Source organism: Protopterus annectens, chromosome 1.part1 (genome assembly GCF_019279795.1).
Source record: "Protopterus annectens isolate FY-2018-M chromosome 1.part1, PAN1.0, whole genome shotgun sequence".
Taxonomy (NCBI): Eukaryota; Metazoa; Chordata; order Ceratodontiformes; family Protopteridae; genus Protopterus; species Protopterus annectens.
In genome coordinates, this window is record NC_056726.1 from 777,748,275 (window position 1) to 777,767,494 (window position 19,220).

Consider the following 19,220-nt stretch of genomic DNA (forward strand, 5'->3'; position numbering starts at 1 on the left):
TGATATTACTTTGTGGTTATAATAATTAAATATTAACTGTGAATTGTCTGTTAATAGTTTTGCTTTCTTGTGACACTTTTTTCTTTGTTCAAGGAGCACTACAGTGAATGACTGCATATTTCTGGAGTGTATTAACTATAATCCTAATTATGTTCAACTTCTTAGCATAACTGCTGCTAAGGAAGGCCACTCTTCTGTAAAAGGGAAGAGTAATTCAAGTGTAGTTATTTTTTAGCATTGCATTGCCACTAGGTAGTGTCTCTTCACTCTTCCAACTATTTCTGGCGTGCTTTGCACTACTCAGACTTCTCTGTATTAAGCTCTTCTGCATTTTCTGCAGCTTGGTGCTGAAGGTCTCTTTTTCACATTGGCCCACTGCCTTGGAATCCAGACCAAAATACTTGTCAGTCAGGGCAGTTGTTACAAGCAGTAATAAAAGGGAAAGGTAACATAGTTATGTGGAAACAAAGTGATAAGAAGAAAGCAGTCGTATTAGAAATTCCATTGTACATTCAAGATCAGTGCTCAAAAATACAGATGTGCAGAGAGTGAAGCTGTACAGAGTGTAGAATGAATATTTAAGCAATGTGTGGAATATAGGAGATATTGAAGAAAAATGAGCTGGCCATATGAAAGTAAAACTGGAAATGACATGCAGAGGAAGGAATTATGAATTTGGATATGATTAGCACAAGTAGTGGGAGTTTTTTTTTTCAGTTTCATTAAATTGACAAGCAGGTAAAGTGGGTGACTGGGACACATCATCATTTGTGCCTTTGTTTTATAATAATACAAAATAATTAAGCAAAATACAGTCATAAATTATATAAAACTAAAGAAAAAAGCAAGAAGTATCAACATGGGCAAAATAAGAGGCATGCAAACTACACAGATACAAGCAGAATGCCTTTGTACATAATACTAACAAAACAACATATTAAAGAAAAATAACTAACGGAGATCCGTTGCTTATTTTAAAGCTGTCTCACTATGTTAAACCCATTTAACATAGCGAAACAGTAAAAAGCAACAGAGATCTTGCTTTCTCCGTTGCTTTTTTTTTTTAAAACCTGTCTCGCTATGTTAAATGGGTTTAACATAGCGAGACAGTTTTAAAATAAGCAACAGAGATCTCCGTTGCTTATTTTAAAGCTGTCTCGCTATGTTAAACCCATCTAACATAGCGAGACAGGTTTAAAAAAAAAGCAACGGAGAAAGCAAGATCTCCGTTGCTTTTTACACACTGTGTCGCTATGTTAAAGGAGTTTAACATAGCTAGACAGCTTTAAAAAAAGCAACGGAGATCTCTGTTGTTTTTTAAACCTGTGTCGCTATGTTAAACTCTTTTAACATAGCGAGACAGTGTTTTAAAAGAGACTTATACTAATGGAAAAAGTCCGGGCGACCAGACCTTTTTCCATTAGTATAAGTCGATTTACAATGTGGACGCTGGCCAATCAGCGTGCACGTTTTGGAATATTAATGGGGGTCATGGTATAATGCAAAACATTTAATATTACAATTATTTGCATGCGGGTTTTGTTATGATTAAGAATATTATTTTAGGCAACATAAATGTAGGTCTCTGTATAAATTGAGAAGTCAGTAGATAGTTTATTGACTTAGGTTTCAGCTCCAAAACACCGACATTTGTGTTGATGCAGGTATTAATGTGAGCTGTTTGTGCAAGCAGTAGAAGGAAGTAGCTGCAGGGAAGTACATCCTGTGTTACACATGGAAGGATTATGTGAAGACCCTGTCAGTGTAGGTTAGTGAATTCAGCAGTGTGATGAGGGTTAATGCTGAGGAAATTCTAAGGGGTAAAGGAAGCCAGCCTGCCTTTTTAATTACTAGGTAGTAATGGAACATTTTACCTGCATCAGTAATGAAGCAACATATTTGTTTCTGTAATAACTGTAGTTTCTGAATAGCTTTCATAGCAGTGGAGCCAATAATGAGAAGAGAATATTCTAGTGCAGGAAAAATACTCCTTTGGTAATTGTATCACTGATGATAAAAGGATGAGCAGGCAGTAATACATGTAAAAACATATCACTCTTACAAGAAAAATGCAAATTTGCAGTAGTATGTTGCAATAAGTACTAACTGCCTTATAAAAGATCAATATGTGAGAAGTTAAAAGGGGCACAGGTTCAGGTGAAGGGCAAGTGGTTAAATGAAGAGTAAAGGTCAGTTCAATGACTAAAGGTTAAGAAGCATCAATGTTTAATTAAAATAAAGACATAGGTGAAAGGAAATAGCATGACTGTGGGGTGGCAGCCATTATCAGATTATTTTTAAATTGCAGTGACTTTGTTCACCCAAATTCTTCTTTAGTGATTATGTAAAAACAAAGGAAAAGGTAATGGATCCGAGCAGAGCTGGGTACTGGCTCTACAGTTTTGTTGCTGATAATGACAGTCAGGTATTGTCATGTTTGTTGCAGGTTTTAGGTTCCAGGGATGCCCTGAAGATATTGGCTGGAACAGGAAGTGCATATCACTAGGCCAAGGAACGTTGTGAGGTACAGCTGGCTTTGTAGAAGGAGCTTATGTACTACTGTAAGCTATGCCATCTCTATTTTGCTTTCAGCGTTTAGTGGGTTTAGAGAGATTTTAATGGGGATTGTAATAAGTTGAGCATTAGCATCAACTTCTCTCTACTCAGAGTTCGCCATATCACATAGGCCACATATCATCCTGACGTACTGCCATATCACATACATGTAGGTGGAGCACACATCATCCTGATGTACTGATGTACTGATGCATTTATTTGTTTATTTTACATTTGTTGACTGGGAGTGTCCGGCTGAGCTATTGCCCTTTTTCAGCAGAGGCCTGGGGAGAAAAGCTCTAATTATACAATGCAATTAAAATAGCAATACAGATATATTTCAATAAAAATAGCAATAGAGAATTTTGGTAGTTAAAATCCATAAGCTACATACATGTATATTGTTCACAGATAAAACAGTATTATAAACAAAAAGGAATGCCTATAGTGCCTTTTTTAGGCAAAGTTCAAAGGACAAAACCACCACCGTAACAGATACAAGCATGCAAAATCTGAAGGTAATGCTACTCAATGCTAGAAGTCTAAACCTCAAAATGCACACTCTTGAGGCACTCCTAAAAGTGGAGAACATCGATAACTGTGCAGTAACTGAGACCTGGTTCAAGGCTCCACAGAGCACCCCTGCAATACCAGGCTACAACTCTTACCACACTTTACGGCCACCAAACCAGGATCGAAATGCTAAAGGTGGAGGAGTGTCTATATTCACCAAGGATATTCACACCACCAGGCTAGTTGCCCAACACAATGCATATGAAATTCTCCAGGTGCAACTAACACTAGATAAGACTGCAATCCAAATTGTAGCTTGCTACAGATCCCCCACCATGCCCCAAGATTCTCACTGCACCTTTCTAAACATACTGGAAAATATTAAGATGCAACCAAACACCCTAATACTGGGTGATTTCAACTACCCTTCCATTAACTGGGAAAACTACTCATGTACCAACACCTTTGCCCAACTGTTCTTGGAATTCATACATTCCAACACCCTGGATAAACTAATCCATAGTCCCACCAGGGGCTCCAATATCCTAGACCTGGTAATTAACAACATGGTAAATCGATGCTCCACACCTATGGTCACCCCCTCGTTGGTCAAGTCAGACCATAAGCTAATCACCCTTAACATCCACATCCCACCCCACTCCCTATTAAGGAAACCTCCATAAAAAAACTTCTCCAAAGCCAACTTCATGCTACTCAAGTCAGAAGTGACAAACTTCATGACACCCATGCAGAAGGGAACTGAAAGTTCGACTGCTGAGTCCTACACTAAGGCACTGTACGAGCACATCCACTCATGCATGAATCGTGCCATCCCAAATAGAACCAAGATGCTCTCCTCCAAAAAAAGGAAGCCAATCTGGTGTTCCCCTGCCATAAACAAACTTTACAACAAAAAGAAGAAACTGTTGCAGAAAAGGGAATTCCAAATATGCAAAAAATTCCCTTACCAGCCTCAGTAAGAAGCTCAGATCACTCGTAACATCCTCCAAGGCTAGTTACGAAAATAAAATTTCCAAAGGTTCCTAAGACAACCACAAGGCATTCTATAACTATGTCAAGAATCTAAATGGAAATGCTCAGATCTGTTCTGAGCTACGACAGAATGGCATTAAATATACTGATCCCAAAGATATTGCCAATATCCTGGCAGATCGATTCAGTGCCAACTTCACCCCTCCCTCTCACCCCCTCAACAGCCCATCTCAATACCGTAAGATTGCCAAATTTGGGTAATAACAGCCAAAAGATAAAAACGCACTCTCCTAAGCTAAGAATACAGCATCCATGGGACCAGATGACATCTCGGGCTGTGTACTACATGAACTACAAAATGAACTGGCACCTCACCTAAGTGACATGTTTAATCATACCCTCACCTCAGGCTTCATGCCCACTGAGTTGCGCGCAGCTACAGTTATCCCACTCCACTAGGGGAGATCCACCTTGGATCCTGGGAACTACCACCCCATCAGTCTGATGAGCCTGATCTGCAAGGCCATGGAACGTATTATCATGGAACTTATAAACAAAGATATTGGCAACCTTCAAACATTGGACCTCACCCAGTTTGGGTTTGTGAATGGCAGATCTTGTCTCCTGAACCTGATTGACTTTTTCGAATCAGTCTCCAGAGCCGTGGATGAGGGTAAGGCAGTCTACACAGCCTATCTGGATCTCGCCAAGGCCTTTGACACCATCCCCCACTTTGGAATTATAGATAAACTTACTAAGCTGGGCATTAATCCCTATGTCACTCGATGGGTTGCCAACTGGCTTACTGATAGAAACCACACTGTAAAAGTAGCTGACTCCAAATCCAGCTCCAGACAAGTAACAAGTGGAGTACCTCAGGGATCAGTCCTGGGACCGCTCTTGTTTGGCATCTACTTCTCTGAAGTACAGGCCAACACTAAGGGACTCTGGATAACAAAGTTCACAGTTGACTGCAAACTGGGAACCATTATTGAATCCTCAAAGTATGTGGATATTCTACAAAAGGGTCTTACAGAAACAGATGCTTGGTGCCAGAGTCATGGGCTCAAGCTCAATGCCAAGAAATGTACAGTGATCCCCTTTGGGAAAAAACATGTACCAGTGAATTACCACATAGGTGGCAGTACACTAAACACTGAAAGTGTGATAAAATACTTTGGGACACAGGTGGACAGTGGTCTCACCTTCAATAACCACATTGCCACAACAGTCAGGAAATCTTCCTATGTGGCACACCTCATTACTAAGGGCTTTTCATCCAGAAAAAAAGGGAGGTCATTGTCCCACTGTACTCATCCCTCATTAGACCCATTATAGACTACAATGCCCCATTTGGTATGTACCTCTCAAGACTTCTGCAACAACTGGAAAGGCCACAGAAATACCTCACTAAAAGAATCACAGGGCTAACGCAGATGCCCTATGCTGACTGCCTTAAAAAAACTCCAGCTATACTCTCGCATATCGTCTACTCAGAGGCAATCTCTGCTTAACATACAAGGCCATGTCAAACCCAGACCTGTTGGACATGCTACACTTAAAGAAATCCCAATCCCTCAGAGCCACACGCTCCAGGGATCTAAACCTTGTCATCACAATAAACAAAACATGATGGAGGGATAGGTTCCTGACCCAGAGACTCCCCAGACTCTAGAATAGACTGCCCATACATGTCAAACAGAGCACCTCTTTGGCCCTCTTCAAAAGGAACCTTGACGATTGGATGGGAGAAAGGAAATTCATCCCGGGGATCATGTCAGTCGCCCTGCTAGACAGGGGTCCAGGGAAGTAAATAGTGTGGGAAGAAATAGCCAGGGAATTGTTATGGCTAGGCTTGTATAGGCCCTAGGGCCGATAGCCTAGTACCAACCTATGAACCTATAAATCTATGAGAATGTTAAAAAAGTAGAATAAGTTGTATGTTTTGGTTTAAAAAGAGATTTGAGTAAATATAAGGTTTTGTATGCAGAGTAGCAGAAACTTAAAAGGTTACATAAGTATTTTGGGGAGCAGAGTATAGAAGAAGCTTTGGAGGTTGTATAGGAAGCATAGGATGAAGTAGTTAATGGTAAGTTTTAGTAAGTTAGTTTGACTGTACTATAAAAAGTAGGTAATAATCAGGGAGGGTGAAATGGTAGGACCAGTGTCTTTTTAAAGTGGTTTTTGGTTGCTAGCTTAAATTGTTTGGGGTGAGTCAGGGACCTTATTTCTAGTGGGAATTTGTTCCATGGAATAGAGGGATGGTAGCTATGTAAGTTGCACCCTGTGTTGGATTTGGGTTTATGGATTTTTAGTAGGTCTTGGGTTGAGCTTCAGAGAAGTCTAGTAGGGGAGGAGTGAGAGATGAGAGAAGATAGACTTGGGCAGAAATCAGGTTGATATAGGATGATATAGGATGGAGTGTATGATTTGGAGTTGAGATTGATTGTAGGAACAGGTGAGGTAGTTTGGGCCAGTTCAGGTATTTTAGGGAGAGACAGTGATGAGATGTATGTTTGTCGAGCTGCAAATCTAGATATTCTCTGGTAGGTTGATTCTAATTTAGTAAGTAGGGAGGAGTTCAGATTTGTGAGTATTTGGGAACAATATGTTAAGCATGGTAGAAGGAAGACATGGGTAAGAGAAATCCTACCTTCAGTAGTTAGGAATTTGTTGTTACTGTACAGTAGTCCCAGCTTTTGGTGTTTTTTTTTTTATATAATTGTTAATGTGAAGATTGAATTTTAGTTGGTTGTCAATGGTAATGCCAAGGAGTTTTGTGCTAGTTTTGACTTCTATAGGAGTATTGTTTAGGGACCTTATGGAGAAGGAAAGTTTAATGTGGTTTGCAGATTTAGGTAGAAAGAGTAGTAATTTTGTTTTCTTAGGGCTGAGAATGATCTGATTATTAGTGAGCCATGTCTCTACTGAGTTGAAAGATGTCTGGGTATTTGTTAGGAGTGATAAGGGGGAATTTACAATAGTTATGACTGTAGAGTCATCTACATATTGGACAATGTTAGATTGAGGACAAGAAGAGTGGAGTGAGTTAATGAAGATATTAAAGAGTGGAGGTAGAGGTATTAATTGAATGCAGGTGAGATAACTCTCATGCTTTAAAATTTTGTTGAACTCCCATTTGCAGACAGAGAATCAGTAGGGTTAATCAGCAAGGTTAAACTTTTTACTGAGAAACAATAACTGACTGTATCTGTAGTGAGGCATGCATCTGGGATACATATCTTCCTGATGTACTGATGTATCACATGTATGCAGGGGGGGTAATTCATCTCCCACGGGCACTACTACAGTAGATGCATGCCAGCTGGGCACCCATCATCCTAAGATATTGCAGTACTACATATATACAGCTGGGGCTCCCACTCTCCTAAGGTGCTACAGTTTTACATATATGCAGGCTGGTCACTCATCATCCTATGATACCCACTATCCTGAGGTACTGCTGTAAGATATACATGCTGGTGTGGCACTCATTATCCTGACTTAATGCTGCATTAGAAGCTAGCATATGGGGCACTTGTCCTGAGGTACTGCAGTATTGCATACATATTGGCTTGGCTCCCATCAGATTGTTGTATTATATTAGATACATGCATGTGGGGCACCCCTCATCCTGAGGTGCTACCATATTACATACAGTGATATGAAATATGAAGTTGATGCTGTGGTAGCTGGAGCACAAAACTGAAATAAACCAACAAATACAATGCCAAAAACATTTTATTGCAGAATGTCCAGCATAATAATTTCTGATACCTATGTACGGGTTTCAAAAAATAAATTAAATATAGCATACTCAAAAATCAAAGTTATTTTATATGACATGTTGATGCAGGGACAAATATCTCCCCGTGATTATGATTATTTGACTAAATATGATGGCAGGGATATTCGGAATATGAAAAATTCATAAGGATATCCATAGCCCACCCTTGAGGCTGATTGTTGATGCCAGCAGAAGTAAAAGGTTTTATATTGCTAAATTTGTGGACAATAAGTTGTAATCTTCTGTTGATAAAATCCACCAAGTGTGTAAGGATTCATGGGATATCCTAATTGTTTACTGCTCACTATAGATGTACAAAATCTGTATTCTGCTATTCCCCATCAAGAAGGGCTCTATTGGTTAGAACATATGCTCTTTGAGGTAGGCTTGTTGGAATCTGTTACTATCAACACAGTAGTGGCACTTATGGAGCTGGTTCTTACTAACAATTTTCTATATTTCAATGGTCAGCTATTCAAACAGTTGAGTGGTGTAGCCATGAGGGCAGCATGCACCCCGAGTTTTGCAAATTTATGTATGGCTTTTTGGGAACAGCATTATAGGTTCATTGGTTCATAGGTTCATAGGTAGATACTAGGCTATCTGCCCTAGGGCATTTATAAGCCTAGCCAGAGTGTATTTGGCTTCCGCCTCCCTATTAGATTAGCCTACTGTGCCTCTGTAAAGTAGGTCACAGAAGGTACCCTTTTAAGATTAGTTTACTGTGCCTCTGTTTAGCAGGGACACAGAAGAGATCCCAGGGGTGAATTTGCCATTTCCCATCCACGCGTTTAGATTTCGCTTGAAGAGAGTCAGCGAGGGGCTATGTCTAACATGAATTGGGATTCTATTCCAGAGTGAGGGGAGCTTTTGGGAAATGAATCTGTCCCTCCAGCATGTCCTATTTATTTTTGTGCTGAGGTTTAGGTCCCTGGAGTGTGTAGCTCTAAGGGACTTGGATTTTTTGAGGTGGAGCATGTCCATTAATTCTGGGTTTGACATGGCTTTGTATGTCAGGCATAGATCGCCTCTGAGTAGGCGGTAAGCAACTGAGTAGAGCTGGAGTTTCTTTAGTCGAGCTGCATAGGACATCTGTTTGTAGCCCATGATCCTCTTGGTGAGGTACTTTTGGGGTCTGTCCAGTTGCTGCAGGTGTCGGGTAAGGTACATCCCAAAAGGGGCATTGTATTCAATTATGGGCCTGATGAGTGACAAATAGAGGGGCACAATGACTTCTCTTGATCTAGATGCGAACCCTTTCGTGATAAGGTGGGCTATATAGAAGGTCTTTCTAACCACTTTGGCAACGTGATTATCAAAGGAGAGATTACTATCTACATTGGTCCCCAAATCTCTAATTACTTCTTCCGTACTTAATGGATTATCACCTATGTGGTAATTTGTGGGCACCTCGTTTTTCCCAAAGGGAATGACTATGCACTTTTTAGCATTTAGCTTGAGGCCGTGGCTCTGGCACCAAGCATCCATCTCTGTGAGACCCTTTTGGAGGATGCTTGTGTCAGTTCGAGATTCGATTATGGCCCCCAGTTTGCAGTCATCTGCGAACTTTGTCAGCCATAATCCCCCCGTGTCAGCCTGAACCTCAGAGAAGTATATACCGAACAAGAGACGTCCCATTACTGAGCCCTGTGGGATGCCACTTGTAACTGGTTTGGATTCGGACATGGCACCTGCGATTCTGACAATGTGGGTTCTATCTCTGAGCTAGTTTGCAACCCATCTTGTGATATAGGGGTTGATATTTAAGCTGGTAAGCTTATTTATGATGCCTGAGTGGGGTATTGTGTCGAAGGCTTTTGCAAGGTCTAGGTAGGCTGTGTGGACTACCTTACCCTCATCTATGGCTTTGGTAACTGTTTCAAAGAAATCAACTAGGTTTAAGAGGCAAGATCTGCCCTTAACAAAGCCGAATTGGGTAGGGTCCAGTGTCTGGAGGCTCCCAATGTCTTTGTTTATGAGTTCTATGATAATACGCTCGATAGCTTTACAGACCAGACTAGTCAGGCTTATGGGGCGATAGTTTCCGGGGTCCATTGTGGCACCACCTTTGTGGAGTGGGACTATTGTAGCTGTACGCCATTCTTTGGGTACATATCCTGTAGTAAGGCTAAGTTTGAACAGTGACTTAATGTGAGGGTTCAGTTCTTCTTGGAGCTCGTGTAAGACACAGCCTGGGACACTGTCCGGTCCCATAGATGCTGTGTTTTTTGCTTTGGAGAGGGCAGCTTTCACCTGTGCATCTGTGATATCAGGGAGGTTACATTCAGTTGGGATAGGCATTTGCTCCTTTGGGGGGGAAGGGGGGGGGGGAGTTTGCACTGAATCTGTCTGCCAGGATGTTGGCTATGTCTGTAGGTTCGGTATATTTTGTACCGTTATGCAACAATTCAGAGCATATCTGGGAGTTTCTGCCCATGTTCCTGACATAACTAAAGAAGGCCTTGTGATTATCTTTAGTGACTAGGGCAATTTTTCTTTCGAAGCTGGCCTTTGATTATTTTATGAGCGATCGAAGTTTCTTGCTAATACTGATTAGAGATGCCTTCCCTTTTTGGGATTTTGCTCTGTCATGTAGTAGCTTCCTCCTTCTGTTGTATAGCTTATTTATATTTATGGCCGGGGTCCACCAGACCGGTCTCTGGAGGAGTGAGTCTTGGTTTTATTTGGGATAGCACGATCAATGCATTCCTGCAGGTGTTCATAGAATGCATTTGTAAAGGATTCTGCGGATTGGGCTGTATTATCCTCTGGCCCAGGGGCTTTGAAGGATTCCACCTCAGTCTTGAGAAGTGCAAAGTTGGCTTTTGAGAAACTCTTTACAGTGATTTCCTTGGCTGGGGGTGGGGACAGGATATGGATGTCCAGAGAAATTTGTTTATGGTCTGATCTTACCAATGATGGGTTTACCTCTGGTGTGGAACATAGAGTCCCCATGTTGGTGATGACCAGGTCCAATATGTTGTTCCCTCTTGTGGGAGTGGTGACCAGTTGTTCCATTGCATTAGAGTTTATAAATTCAAGTAACCATTGGGCAAGGGTGTTCGGGCTTGAGTAGTTTTCCCAGTCAGTGCTTGGGTAGTTGAAGTCACCCAATAACATAGTGTTTGGAGTAGCATTACCTTTAGTTTTTTTATCCTTGGGTTGTCTATGGAGGTGGGTTTGTCCTTTGAGCCTTACCTAAAAAAGGCACTATAGGGGTGGCAAGAGCCTTGGCCAGTATACAAAAGCCTAAGGGTGACAGGTGCAAGCCATCCCTAGCTAAGCAACGTGGGTTGTCAAGCATGTCATCCCAGGCAGACAGACACTGGATCCCCTTTGAATGACACCAATACTTTAGCCAATTGTTGAAACTGATCATTTTGTCTTTATACTGTGGCATCATTCTTGGTGAGGGCAAGATGCTACTCAAGGTCAGGGTCATACCAGCCTGGGCTACATGGTCAGAGAGCTCCTCTATGTCTCTTTTCATGTAGTCCAGGGAGGTACGTCTCAGGTCATTCACACCAGCATGGACAATGACGGAGTCATACTTGTACTTGCTTTGGAGTGACCTGAGTGCTTGCGTTATGCGGCGGATCCTGGCACCCGACAGGCAGCTTACAGTGACCTTCTCCTTGTTCAGTCTGGTGAGCGGGATGTCAGTGTGCCGGACAATAGAGTCCCCTATAACAAGTGTATTTGGTGTGTTGTTTGGCCTTAAGGGCTGTGACTGTGAGGCACACTGATTTTGTGAGATATGTGATTCATGGATATTGTTGAGGGGTGGCTGTGGCTTGGATATCTGCTTAGGAGGTCTTTGCTCTTTAGGCAGATTTTTATTTAGAGCCTCTGAGTATGTTTTTGTGTGTTTATGTGTTGGGTATGCAGATGCAATAGGTCTGTGTGAGACTGGATTTGTGGTGTGGGTGGTTACCTTTTCCTCCTGACTGACTGTGCCAGTCTTGGGTTGAGAGACCTCTGCCTCCAGTTTGGCTGTGTAACTGCATCTCTCACATGTATTAGAGTTTGTTGGAAGGAGGAGAGGGTTGTCTGTGTACATAAGGCAATTGTAACATTGCCTCAAAATTCCCAGATTCACCAGCTGTACTGGAGAACACCTATATTCTATATTATATATCATATTAATGATCCTATATTATGTCTTCAATAGTCCCTTTAAGGCATGTTGGGACTTTTATGTAAGCTTTTTGGGTGACATCCTTCTAATTTGGGTGGACACAGATGCTAATTTGGATGAATTTTTGAATTATATTAATTTCAGTGCATTCTTAGATTCCCTCACTCTAGAAGTAATACTAGTTTAGCCTACTTGGATGTACAGCTAACTACAGACTTCACTAACAACTGTTATACTTTGTCCATCCATCATAAGGTAACCTTTTCCAACTCCTACCTTCATTTCTCCAGTTGTCACCCCCCTTTTCAGAAGAAGGCGGTAGTTAAGGGCCAGCTAGTGAGGTAGGCCCACATGTTTACTGATGATACTATTTTCATTCAGGAGGTCGATGTTTTGTTGGAAATGTTTATAAAAAGAGGCTATCCGATTGACCTCTTGAATAGTTTGAAGGTCGCAGTCTATAGTAAAAGATCCAAAGGCATTTTTAATCCACTGCTACCCAAACCCTCTGAATCATTGGGGGGTACTACTAGCGATTGGTACGATGTCATCAACGGGGTTGCTATAAATGTAAATGACATTTCTTTTGAGCGTTGTTTGGTAGTTACATATTCCCCCTAGATTTATGAAGTGTTAGGTGTGATAAAGGGGCTTTTTTTAAAGCTGTCTCGGTATGTTAAATCCATTTAACATAGCGAGATAGCTTTGAAAAAAGCAACGGAGAAAGCAAGATCTCCGTTGCTTTTTCAAACTGTCTCGCTACGTTAAAGGAGTTTAACATAGTGAGACAGCTTTAAAAAAGCAACGGAGAATCTCCATTGCTTTTTTTAAAGCTGTCTTGCTATGTTAAACTCATTTAACATAGCGAAATAGTATGAAAAAAGAGTTATAGTAATGGAAAATGTCCCGGCGACCGGACCTTTTTCCATTACTATAACTCTGATTTACAACGTGCATGCTGACCAATCAGCGTGCACGTTTTTGAATATTTAATGGGGGGTCATTGTATAATGTGGGATTTACAACGGCATGCTGGTTGGGCTGGAACAATCAGTGAGCACGTTTTCGAATATTTATAGGGAGTCACTGTATAATCTGCTATAATACGTTCCATGGCTTGTGTTCTGCTATAATAGGTTCCATGGCTTGTATTCTGCTATAATATGTTCCATGGCTTTTGCTTATAAAAGTTGTGAGGCTGAAGGTCCCAAAGTGATTTCAGAGAAAACTAAGTTTTCAAGGATAGTGTGGGGCAAAAGCGTGGCTAGGTAGAGTAACATTGACACTAAAGTTGTCAGCTAATACATTGGCCGATCCTTGGACATCATTCCTTAATTGTCTGAGACAACTGTAGTAAGATTTGTAGTTTCATATCTGTAATAACCCTGTGATTGTACTACACTTTACATTTCTAATAGTGCAATGTTCCTTACGGGCATGTTTCATTGTGGTCTTGAAGTAGGGGTCTGGGGATATCTTACAACTTTTTCTTATTTTCCATCTTTGGCTATACAGTTTATTAGTACAGGAGCTTCACCAAAGGGTCTTACATTTCCATTTTAATTAGGGCAGACAGGTGTTGACTTTTCTATGCAATTGTTTAGGTATTGGTAGCAATCAGAGGTGAATGTGCTAACCCTCTCAGTTGGGTCCTTTGTGTGTAATTGTTGCCTAGATCTTTTACAAGCTTAAGTAGATTTGCCTCATAGAAGTCTGTAAAGATTTTTATTTGGCAATGGGGGTAGTGCCCCTATGCCTGACTTGATCTGTACCTTGATTGATGTATTAGAGCAGTCTATTCCAGGAATGTGTGATAAACTGAGTAAGGTATACATCATGCCATATGGTATTGTTGATGTGGCCATATAGGTTTAGGTCTGTACAGCAATGTTGGCTTTACCATAGGTTCTATTTAGGTAATGGAGCTAACAATTGCTGGGTCATTCACAGCATGGAATTGCTAAGGAGAAATCACCCTCAGGCACCTGTATGACACTGAGTAGAGGGAGAGGGCTTTTAGTGTATTAGAGTAACTAACAGTTACTAAGAAATAAGATCTTTTTGGTGAGAAAATGTTGATGGCTCTTGAGATGGCTTGTGTACCTAGCAAAGTATACACTGAAGGGAACAATATATTCAATAATGAGCCTAATAAGGAAGAATAAAGTCAGCCAGTAGCTAATTTTGTACATAAGCAGATACCGTAAGAGATAAGTTTTGCAAGGTAGAAGGACTGTCTAACCACAGCACACACATGATAGTCAAAGGAAAAGAAAGAAAAATACAAACTTGTGGCTTGACTAACCCAACTACCTAGGAATTAGATAGTATCTATAGGGGTTGATAGTAAAGTATTTTGGGTGAGTAAAAATGGACTAAGTTTAACATCACATGCACAGAGGATAATCTTACATTAATTAATATGCAAAAAGTGCAGACTTGTCATTCCGTAGATGATATAGGCTTTTTTGTTTTCTAGACTGACAGTAAGTTTAAAGTAAGATAAATTATTACAAGGCTGATGTTATCATATGGTAGAATAAATTCAAAGTATACCCAAGAGGCAGGCATGGAAAGAGTTGATATTTCTGGACATTCTAATTACTAGTATAGTAAACAATGGCTGTGTCATTATGTAACCGGGATACAAGGATAGGGGAAGAATGCTTACAAGCAGCATATGATTAGAATGGCCAGGTTTGCAAATCAGATGACAGCACAAAAGTAGATTTGTATGAGGTCCAAAGTACCATAAAAATAATCACATCCATCTTAGACTACAGATAATATTAAAAAAGTCATCAGTAAATGGCATCAGGAACTCAATTTGCTTATTTATCAAAAACTCTAAATTTATGAAAACATTGTTAAAGACAGTAACCAGCTGAATAGTTTCCATTCATCGCATGACATATCTATCTTATGATAGTTTACAGATAAAAGCTACACAAGGTAGCAGCACAACCAGTGAGCTGAAACATGATAAGGTTATCCTTCTGAGGGACAACACAATACAAATGTTATCATCTAAAAATTATTTCAAATACTATACAAAAGCAACAGCTAAGCCATTAGGAAATGTACTGTGAGCATTCCATTAACAAATAACCATATAGTTAGCAATGACATCGTACAAATATAAGAGATGATCTAGCAATGAACACATAATCAGCTTTTTTTGATGTGACACAACCAGAATAAGGTATTTTTTCTCAGGTATGGTAGATAGAATAACCTCATCAGTCATGTAGGGGTATAAAGCCTTAGCTACCGTTCATGCATTCATAAAAATGCTCTCATTGCTTTGTTGCCTGCTATTGCAATAAATACTCCAATGATGACAGTTCCTGCTGTTAGCTGTCATGCTGGGGCACCTGAGGGAAGATTCCCACCCTTTGGGTATGGCTAGGTTCAAGTCTGATGGGAGTGGACATAATCATTGGCAATAAAGATGGACAGAGCTAGAAAAAAAGAAAAAAGTATAGTAGGTATAACAGCAGCAACTTTTGAGTCAGTTTATGAAAAAAGATTGTAAAAACAGGCAGAAGAAATGCAATTCAAGCAATACTTTCTTTTAGAGACAGTGTTGGAACCAGTGGACTTTCAGTAATAGAGCAAAGTATAAATTTCATTCAGAGATACTGATCTGCAGAATCTTATAATATTCAGAAGCCATAGATACTGCAGAATTTTTTTTCAAATAGTCTAACTGACATAATCTTGGGATTGTAGGTAGCCAAGGAGACTGTACTGCACTGAGAAATAACACATGAGGATATAAGGTGTGCTCTGTGGTGACCTTTCTTACTTGAGTGCTTTGCTCATGGACAGGTACTATCTATACTGCAACTTGGTTTACTTTTACAAATGCATAGTAGCCCCACAGTGTTGAAAAGCAATGATCAGTGTCACCACATTACCCCCTTTCAATTTGAGAAAAATCATTGTATTTTCATGAGAACAAAATAACATTTATGAGTCCATATTATCATCACTGTGGCACAGGAATAAAATCCTGACTATAACACAGATGATCTGAGTTCAGGTAGCATCACAGATACTGGAAGAACTGAGCAAGGGGGTGGGGGAGGGAATGGCAGATGTTGTCTCTCCCATTCTGGAGTGGTGAGAACTGATTCTAATTAACTGGCTGTCACCATACAAGTTGAGACAGCACCAGAAAAGCCAGGACTGAGGAGATGAGCTTGGCACTGCTATGCTATTGATGGTAGTCTTGGCACTGCTATGCTATTGATGGTAGTCTTGGCACTGCTATGCTATTGATGGTAGTCTTGGTACTGCTATGCTATTGATGGTAGTCTTGGCACTGCTATGCTATTGATGGTAGTCTTGGCACTGCTATGCTATTGATGGTAGTCTTGGTACTGCTATGCTATTGATGGTAGTCTTGGCACTGCTATGCTATTGATGGTAGTCTTGGCACTGCTATGCTATTGATGGTAGTCTTGGCACTGCTATGCTATTGATGGTAGTCTTGGCACTGCTATGCTATTGATGGTAGTCTTGGCACTGCTATGCTATTGATGGTAGTCTTGGCACTGCTATGCTATTGATGGTAGTCTTGGCACTGCTATGCTATTGATGACAGTCTTTTTTAGCATTTGGTAGCATGCATGCTCATATGTTCATACAGAAGACATAGTAGCCATAACAGTGATGCCCACACTCATCCAAGTCACCAATGGAAGAGTTAAGGCTCACTAGAAATTCTCAAGCCATTATTCACTAATTATAGCTTTCTGGTAAGAGTCCTCTAACAAGCTAAGAAATGTGGCATCAGGTACTGAGGAGGGGAGATCATCACTGGTGATAGCAACTTCTCCTGCAGGGCCTTCGGGTTGCTGGTCTGGATGGTGCGGTTAGAGGGTTAGCTGCAGAAACGATGATTATCCACAATGATCGCAGCATAAATATGTTTGTCTGGATGAAATACCCATGGGAGCTGGATCCCACCAGAGTCTGTGGCCATGTATCACTGACAGGGTATGAATGGACTGAGACTCACAGAAAGAAGGTGATAGTCAATAGGTGGGGAGGAAAAAAGTAAACAGAAATACAAAATTTGAGGCCATATAATATAAACAAAGAAATTATACTCAGCGGATGTTTTCATTCATCGCATCTCTGGCATTGACTCAAGTGTCTAGAATTCATCTGGCTCACAACTGGGTAATATGGAAGCTAGTGTAATGTGTTGCTTACTGTTTATCTTTTCTGTATTACTACTCACCTTATCATAATTATGAGTATCTGCAGTCGCTCTTACTCTCGTTATAAGTGATATCACTCTGTATCACCAAGTGTGAAATAAAGCAAGAACAGTCTGTTCAGTCATTATCCCTGGGATCTACTTCAGGCCTTAACCTGTGGTATCTCAAAAGTACACTAAATCTGACTCATTCAAATTTCTCCTTTGCATATTTAGCATGTTGAAACTTCAGTAAATGTCATCTCTTTCTTACAGTTGCACTCAGCTTTGGTTTGATTATGTCAAGTCTATTCTCCAATTTTATAAATAAAGATTCCCTGGACCTACCATGCCTATAACTCTTATTATATCTTGATGACATGGTCATATATAGAACCAAACCCTCCCATCAAACCATTCAAACTTAACTTCAAGATGATCTCCTGCCTCCGAACAAGTAGCTTGTCAATAAAAGCCTTCTTCTAAACCTTAAGAAAACAAAATGCATGTTCTTTGGTTCCAACAAAAGACTCTCTACTGCCCATTCCTCTCTTAACATCGTTGATATCCATAACTCTCTTATTGAAACTGCTGCCTCTTTTAGATAACTAGGAATTTGACTAGACCAGTTCCTCAACTATCATGAACACATTCAAAACAGAGACCGAAAATCAGTTCCCTCTTATACTTTGTGAAGAAAATCTCACATTGTCTCACGGCTCCTGCCAGAGTAGCCATAGGCAAAGATGTCATATTTGTTCAACTCAAATATGGCCTACCTTTATTTACCATAACTGCAGACCTTAATAAATAAAATTTGCCATTTCATTACAAATTTTTCTTGGAATGAACAACACTGCCTCACTTTAGACAAAACAAAATGTCGCCCTATACAAGCCAGACCCAACCTTCTATTTGGTTCCCTACTTTTCAAACTACGCAATCAAGACATTCTAACTTCTCTTACAAGAAAACTCATTGCAGCCAGCCAACCAAAATACTAAGAAGCCACTCAGTGGGCCTTTACTCCAAATCCCTGCCATAATATTGCTTTGTGCAGAATTTTGCTTCTCGATTCTTGCATCTAAGCTTTGGCAGTCTTTCATTACAACTTCACCTACCATACAAGCTACCTCAAGTTCAGGTCAGAATTCAAACAACACCTGACTGGTCAACAGAAATGCAAATGCCAGGAAACTGAGGACAGTACTTAAATACAAATTTTCCCATATGAGGTAAAGCCTCTTTCTTTCTTTCTGATTATCTCCTATTCTACACTGTTTCACTTAAGTCTATGTCTTACTATTTACATATTTGAGAATTCGCAGGCACTGTTTTCCTTCAGGAATGTGTTAAACATTAGTAACACCATCCTGTAAAACTCTGTGAAAGATGCTACTAACATTCTGTCCCTGCACTTCATGTTCTCTGTACATTTTTACTGTTGTGTTGCATTCCTGCTTGGGTATTAGTCTCATATTTGTTTTATGATTCTACAGATATTTGCTTTTTTTTGCTACAGTACCTGTTCTAGTATGCTTCTGTTGGTATTTCTTGTTTACCGCTTTTCATTGTTGCAATGTGTTTATAACCTGGACTGAGCCTGCCACTCGTCAATTGTGCCCAATGCTCTACCCAGTTAGCCAAAATATAAAGAAAAAGTCTCATTATGACAAGTCTGTTAAGGAATAGCTCAGCAGGTGACTGAGCCAACATACAGTTAGGTTTTAAAATAATGTGAAAAAAAACTTTATTTCCCACATTCAACACTGTATTCAGCATTTTCTTCATTTCAATCTTAAATGTCTGAATATACTGTTAAGCCCTCGGTAGCAAGATACCCTGGTGCATTAGTAAAATGGATAAAAATATTTAGTTTATTGACACTATGACACTCTTCTTGCTTTGAAAGAGATGCTGATATTTGTAGTTATATGTTCTGAGAACTGTAAGCAGCATATAATCTTGTCAGTGTGTAAATTGTAGTAGCTTACATTTTACTTTTGATGTGAAACATGCTTCTA